Here is a 7791-nt window from a genome sequence, read left to right as displayed (position 1 = left end):
GTTTCCTGGCTTACAGGCAGTCGTTCCCGTCTGTTACAGACAGTCTTCCCATTCTGTTACAGTCCAGTCGGTCGGCGGTCCTATTACAGACAGTCGTCCCGTTTCCTGTTAACAGGTCAGTCGTTTCCGTTCCTGTTTACCTTTACAGACAAGTGATGTCTTTCGTTCCTTGGTATTGGAAGAAACAGTCGTCCGGCGCTGTCCTGTAGCGGAATGAATGAAACAGATTCTTCGAGACTGGGTCACGGATCGGCTGTTCCTGCTTACAGACAGTCGTCCCGTTCCTGTACAGTCAGTCGACCCGTTCCTGTTACAGGGACAGTCGCTTCCCGTTCCTGTTACAGACAGTGCGTCCGATTCCTGGTTAACAGAGCAGATCGTCCCCTGTTCCTGTTACAGAGGCAGGTCGTTCCGCGTTCCTGGTTACAGACAGTCGTCCGTTCCTGATTTGACAGACAGTCTTGCCCTTCTGGTGTTACAGACAGCTCGTTCCCGGTGCGTTCTGTTACAGACAGCGTCCCGTTTCTGTTGCGAGTCAGTCTTGGTCCCGAGGTTCCCGTGGTAGCTTTTTACATTACAGGAGTTAGCGTCCGAAGTGTTGGATCATCTCCTTTGACTGCCCCTGTTTTTTACAGTACCGAGGGATGTCGGTTATGTGAGTTTCCATAAGATACGGTTAGTGTCCGGATAAGGATTAGCTGTATCGCCTTCGTATCAAAAACTGTTCAAATACATGTTGCTCGTGTCTACAGGACTAGTAAGTCTCCTTGTCCTGGGTACAGACTAGTGCGGTTCCCGTTCCTGTTTACGCAGTACATGTTCGACCCCGTTCCTTGTTGACAGACAGTTTCGTCGCCGTTTCCTGTACAGACTAGTCGCTGCACTGGTTCTAGTTTACAGAACAAACAAGTAAGTCGTGCCGGTATCCTGTTACAGGACAGTCGTTCGCCGTTCCTGTTTGACCAGACAGATCGTCCCGTTCCTGTATTACCAGACTAGTGTACCCCGTTCCTTTTTCAGGGGACAGTCGTCCGCTTTCCTGTTACAGAGCATGTTGCGTCACCTGTTTCCTGGTCTTTGTTACGACAGTTCGTTCCCCAGCTTCCTGTTACAGTCAGTCTTCCCCGTTCCTGTGTACAGACAGTCGTCCCGTTCCTGCTACAGCAGTCGTCCGTCGTGTTACAGTCAGTCGGATTCCTGTTACAGTCAGTCGTCCCGGTTCCTGTTACAGATAAGTCGTCCGTTCCTGTTTACAGGACAGTCGTCTGCCGTTCCTGTTACAGGACGGCAGTCGGGTCCCGTTCTTGTTAACAAGACAAATTCGTTCCCGTTCTGTTACAGCACAGTTAACTCCCGTCCCGGTTCCGTTCGCTGCTTACAGACAGTACGTGATCGTACCGCTATCCCTCGTTACCAGACAGTCGTTCCCGTTTTCCACTGTTACAGACAGTCGTCCCGTTCCTGTTACAAGACATCGTCCGCGTTGGCCTGTTTACAGACAGTTGCGTCCGTGTGCCTGGTTACAGACAGTCGTTGCCGGTGTGCTGCATGTCCCTACAGAAGTCGTTCCCGTTCCTGTTACAGACAGTCGTTCCGTATCCATGTTACAGAGACCAGTCGTCCCGTTCCTGTTACAGACAGTCGTCCCGTTCCTGTTACAGACAGTCGTCCCGTTCCTGTTACAGACATTTTCGTCCCTTTCTGTTACATACAGTCGTCCCGTTCAACATGTTAACAGACGAAGTCGTTCCGTTCCTGTTGGAGCAGATTCAGTGTTCCCGTTCCTTATCGCATACGATAAATATTATTTTTTCGAGATCGATTATTCAGGACAGTCGTTTCACGTCCTGTTACAGAAGTGTACAGCGCGTGGCCGTGTATCAGAATTGCAGGTCGTGTCATTCCGTTCCTGTTACAGTAAACAGTCTTACCTCATTCTCCTGTTTACCAGACGTGCGTCCCCGTCGTCCGTGTTTAGGCCAGATACATATGTCGTCCCTTCCTTTGTTACAGTCAGCGTCCCGTTCCTGTTACAGGCTTACAGCACAGTCGTTTCCTTTCTCGAGGTTCAGCTGCTTACAGCAAGTCGTGTCCGTTTCCTGTTACAGACGAGTCGTTCCGTGTATTCCTGTGTACGACAGTCGTTTTTTTTTTCTTCCCCGGTTCCTGTTACAGTCAGATTTTATCGCACGCCGTTCCTTAAAGTTACAGACTCAGTCGTTCCTCGGCTATTCCTGTTAACAGACAAGTCGGGTCCCGTCCTGTGTACAGACGAGTCGTCCGTTCCTTTGAGCAGTGGACAGTCGTCCCGTTCCCTGTTGAGGGACAGACAGCATCGTCCGCAAAAATTTGTTTCCTGTATACACGAGCAGTCTTTGTTCCCGATTCCTGTTAACAAGACAGTCGTCCAAACGTTCCTGTTATACAGACCAGTTTTCGTCAGCCTGAGTTCCTGGTTACAGTCAGTCGTCCCGTTCTCGTTGTTACAGACAGTCGTCTCCCGTCCTGTTACAGGACAGTGTTCCCGTTCCTAGTTACAGTCAGTCGGAGTTCGCTGGTTTACAGAATCAGATACGTCCGGGCGTTCCTGTTACAGTCAGTCGTCCCTGTTCCTGTTTACAGACAGTCGTCCCTGCTTCGGCTTGTTACAGACAGTCGTTCCCTGTTCGTTGTTTACAACATTCGTTGCCCTTGTTCTGGTTACGAGACAGTCGTCCCGTTGTTTACGACAGTCGTTCACGTTGCTGTTACATGACAGTCGTCCCGTTCCTGTTACAGGACAAGTCGCCGTTCTGTGTACAGACAGTCGCTCCCGCTGTCCTTGGTTACCAGACAGTCGGTCCGTTCACTGTTACAGACAAGTCGTCCCGTTCGCTGTTACGACCAGTCGTCCGTTCCTGTTACAGACAGTCGTCGGCGCGTTTCGCTGTTTACAGACAGTCGGTCGCCGGTTCGTTGTTCCAGACAGTCGCTCCATTCCTGTTACATTTCAGTCGTCCCGTTCTTGGTGTACAGACATTCGTTCCCTTTCCTCAGTTATCTAGACAGTCGTTTCGCCGTGTCTGTACAGACAAGTCGGTTTCCGTCTCGCGTGGTTACGCGGACAGTGCGTTCCGCGTTCGCTGTTAGCAGGACAGTCGGTGTCCCGTTCCCTGTTACAGACAGTCGTTCCGCGTTGCTGCTGGGATATACAGACAGGGTGCGTGTCCCGGTGTGCGTGTTAGCAGACGAGTCGGTCGTGCGGTTCCTGTTAGCGGAGAGCAGGTCGGTGTAGGTTGCCTGTTCACGGGAGCAGTCGTCCCCGATGTTCGCGTGTGTCTAGCAGACATTCGCACGTCCCGGTTGCCTTGTTACAGACAGTCGGTCTTCCTGATAAGTCCTGTTGGACAGGACAGGTCGGTCTCGTTCCGGTGTTAGCAGACCAGTCGTATCCCTGTGTGTGGTTCCTGGTGGTCTAATCTCTCCTGTAGCTCCCTATGACTCTTGTATCTCAGTGTGTCGTCTCTCCGTCCTTGTTACAGTGACTCAGTCGGGTCCGCTGTTCCTGTTACAGACTAGTCGTCCCGCTATCATGTAAGGTCGTCCCGTTCCTGTTACAGGACAGTCGTCCCGGTTCTGTTTACAGACAGTCGTCCCGTTCCTGTTAAGACAGGTCGTCCCTGTTACTGTACAGGTACAGTTGCGTCCCGTTGCCTGTTAACATGACATGTCGTACGCGGCCTTCCTGTTTACAGATACAGTCGATGTCCCGTTCCTGTTACAGGACAGTGCGTTGGCGGCGGGACTCGTGTTCCTGTGGGTACAGAGCAGTCGTGCGCGTGCTGAGCTTGTTACAGGACAGTCGTCCGGGGGTGTGATGGAGGGCGGTGTTCCGTGTTACAGACAGGTCGTGCCGGGTTCGTGGTGTAAGACCACGTCGTCCCGTTCCTTGTTATCAGACGGAGTCGGGTGTCTCCGGGCTTCCTGATTACAGACGAGTCGTGTTCCCGTTTCCGTTACAGGACAGTTCGTCCCAGTTACTGTTACAGACGAGGTCGTCGTGGCCGTTCCTGTTCACACGGAGTTCGGTCCGCGCGTTCGCTGTTAGAGACATGGTGCGGTCCAGTTCCTTGTTATCAGGACGAGTGGGCGGAGGGCCGCTTGTCCGTTCCGTGCTTTTACAGACATGGTCGGTCCGTTCCTGTTCACAAGGACAGTTCGGTTGCCGTGTCGGTGGCTTGACAGGACAGTCGCTGCCCGCTTCCTGTTTACAGACGGTCGGTCCAGCGTTCCTGTATTATCTAGACACCGTCCGCTCCGTTCCTGTTACAGAAACATCGTCTCCGCTTCCTGTTAACGTGACTAGTGGCGTCCCGTTCCTGTTACAGGAGCCAGTGGGCTTTCCTCCGGTGTCCTGTTACAGACAGTTCGCTCCCGTTCCTCTACAGGATACAGTCGTCCGTGCTGTTTGTGTCTATACAGACAGTCCTGTCACCGTTCTGTTACTAGACAGTTCGTCCCGTTCCTGTTTACTAGACAGTCGTCGCCCTTCCTGTTGAACAGACAGTCGTCCGTTCCTTTACAGACAGTCGTCCAGATTACTGACCCTTACAGACATGGTCGTTTCCCGCTTCCTGTTACAGGACATGTCGTCCGTTTCCTGTTACAGGGACAGTCTCTTCGGTTCCTGTTTTCACAGACAGTCGTCCCGTTCGCTGTTAACCAGTACAGTCGTCTCCGCTTCCTGTTACAAGACAGCTCGTCCCGTTCCTGGTTACAGGACGGTCGCTCCCGTTCTGCTTACAGACAGTGTCACCGTTCCCTTAGTTACAGACAGTCACAAAGAGGAAAGAAGTGCCAGGCATAAAAGGTCCAGGGATTCGGGGATATATTCAGCGAAGGGACCAATCAAAACTCAAATCACAGGAGGGCAGCCAGTTGATATGAAAAGTGTTCTTCCGGAGTGGCAGGGGGCGCCGGCGACATGCGAACCATCTGCCGGACGCAGTGCAGGAAGAAACAGCAGGAAACACAACGGTATGTTTCTATATGCTGCTGCTTGTTATTGTTATTGTTATTGTTTTGTTATTGTTATTGTTGTTGTTTGCTATTATTTTCTTTGTCATCCTCATCTCTTTCTCCTCTCCTTTTTCGTTTCTTTATCTCTTTATCTCTTCTCTCTCTCTCCCTCTCTCTCTCTTCTCTCTCTCTCTTCTCTCTCCTCTTTCTCTCTCTCTCTCTCTCTCTCTCTCTCTCTCTCTCTCTCTCTCCTCTCTCCTCTCTCTCTTCATTTCTCTCTCTCTCTCTCTTCTCTCTCTCCTTCTCTCTCTCTCTCTCTCTCTCTCTCTCTCTCTCTCTCTCCTCTCTCTCTCTCTCTCTCTCTCTCTCTCTCTCTCTCTCCCTCTCTCTTCCTCTCCCTCCCTCCCTAGCTCCCCCTATCTCTGTTTCTCTCTTCTGCCTCCTCCCTATTTCATCTTCCATCCCCCTTTTTCTTCCGTTATGTTTTATTAATTATATCATTTTATGGTCAAGCTTTCTTAATCTACACATACACCATTGCACACACACACCCTATTACAGTGTTCTCCATTAGGAACCGGCCACACGGACCAGAATTTGACCGTTCTACTTCTGCTGTTCGGCCGGTTACAATGGCTCAGTATGATAATTTAATAAAAAAAAAATTTTTTAATTGCATGTTATGTGCACAAGAAGCATTGTTTTGTTTTTGGTAATTGCTATTTACATACTGTCTCAACTCTTATTAATTACTTAACATCGTCATAATTTGGAAACTTTGTGATCTCTGAATGTACCAGAGAATCCAAATTGGAGAAAAGAACCATAACTGTAAATCCAAATGTGTCTGTTTACTGCAGCTCAGAAACCACCAGATAATTGGCATTCTTCAGAGCATCTGGGTTTCAAAAAGATTTTTGGGCGGTCCCGCAAACCCCACCGCACACCGCCCGGCCTGTTGCAACAAGCATTTCGGCCTGTTACTATAAAAGATAATGAAAACCCTGCATATAGGCATGCGCTCACACACGCATGCACACACACACACATATGCACACACACATACAGGCATGCGCTCACACACGCATGCACATACACACACACACGGTCGCAAGAGCACGACCAGACAAGCGTATTTTCATGTTAACGTTCTATTGTTTCAGGTGCCGCCCAAGAAGCCTCCGCCCCCAGCGCCCGTAAGCGACGGACCAGTGCTGCCACCTAGGCCAGGTACGTAGTCGCTCATGCACACACGTGATATCGAGAATTAGTGAAGGGTTATGTTCCGACTTAGATTATAGGCCTAGACACTCCAGATTGGACACTAGTCGTTACTCAGGCCATAATAAAAATATTGTTTGTTTGCCCTCACCCTACCGACCCGCCAAATAGGAGCCGACTCAAAAAATTTATTTACCTTTTTTTTTAAACAAATTGTATCACTGTACATTATATAAATCTGTACGTACCAAGCAAAACAATCTGTAGGTACTAAGCAAAACAAATCTGTATATGTACCAAGCAAAACAAACATTCAACATAAAAAGTATCTCCACACAAGCACACCCGAGCATGTAGACACCATGCTGAATTTGTAAACAGGCCCCGCCCTCCAAAAAAGCCGACCTACCTACCCAAACGTTTCAGCCTGGGTCGGGTGAGGGCAAACAAAGATTTTTTTAATTGTGGCCTAGTTGTTAGTCGGTTCGCTGCCATGTGCCAAGGTACACGCGCTCGTGCTCTGTGTGGCTATACAAGTCCGGTGTTCCGTATTTCCTCACCTGATACCGAGCTTTAGTGAAGGATGTTCCAACATAGATTAGGAAACTCCAGACTAGACACTAGTTTTCTGTCTGTTTGCTGCCATGTGCCAAGGTACACGCGCCCCGCCCGCTCGTTCTCTACGTCGACGGTCCGGTATTCCGTATTCCGTATTCCGTATTCCCTCGCCCGTTAAATTCCTGATCGCTTCCATCGTTCTTTCATTGTCCAGATTCCCGCTCGCCCCTGCCGGTCCCGGCACGCAGGGAGAGCCCCGACGTTCCCTCTTCCCGTCTTCCCCGTCCGGAGACTCCCGATCCGCGCCTCGCCTCGCGTCTCGCGCGATCCGTTATCCCGCACGCCCAGAGCGATCCCGGAGACGATCCTCGGCGGACGTCGCCCGCGGCGCCCCCTACCCCGGTGTTCGCGCGCTGCACGCCCGGTTCGCAGTCGATGTACGGCACGCCGGGCGACGGTGGCGCCACCTCTCGCGCCGACACCGCGGGGGAAACCCTCGACGGAGAAGAGGAGAAGGAGAGGTGCGCGCGGATGCAGGGGGAGGGATGCCCGAGAGAAGCTGGAAGCCACGATGATGCAGGAATGCGGGAGGAAGAGGAGGAGCAGGAGGGGTGCGTGCGGATGCAGGGGGAAGGATGCCCGAGAGAAGCTGGAAGCCACGACGATGCAGGAATGCGGGAGGAAGATGAGGAGCAGGAGGGGTGCGCACGGATGCTGGGGGAGGGATGCCCGAGAGAAGCTGGAAGCCACGACGATGCAGGAATGCGGGAGGAAGAGGAGGAGCAGGAGGGGTGCGCACGGATGCTGGGGGAGGGATGCCCGAGAGAAGCTGGAAGCCACGACGATGCAGGAATGCGGGAGGAAGAGGAGGAGCAGGAGGGGTGCGCACGGATGCTGGGGGAGGGATGCCCGAGAGAAGCTGGAAGCCACGACGATGCAGGAATGCGGGAGGAAGATGAGGAGCAGGAGGGGTGCGCACGGATGCTGGGGGAGGGATGCCCGAGAGAAGCTGGA

The 7791-nt window shown here is 51.9% G+C and overlaps 1 protein-coding gene across 1 annotated transcript in view; it reads left to right on the top strand.

Moving 5' to 3' along the window:
* Window positions 1–7791, top strand: part of LOC106816914 (SH3 domain-containing kinase-binding protein 1-like) — a 42643-nt gene that overhangs the window by 7735 nt on the left and 27117 nt on the right. The gene's annotated exons all lie outside the window — the stretch shown is intronic.

Source organism: Priapulus caudatus, unplaced genomic scaffold, assembly GCF_000485595.1.
Source record: "Priapulus caudatus unplaced genomic scaffold, Priapulus_caudatus-5.0.1 Scaffold1527, whole genome shotgun sequence".
In the NCBI taxonomy this organism is placed as follows: domain Eukaryota; kingdom Metazoa; phylum Priapulida; class Priapulimorpha; order Priapulimorphida; family Priapulidae; genus Priapulus; species Priapulus caudatus.
This window is presented reverse-complemented; position numbering and strand designations above follow the sequence as displayed.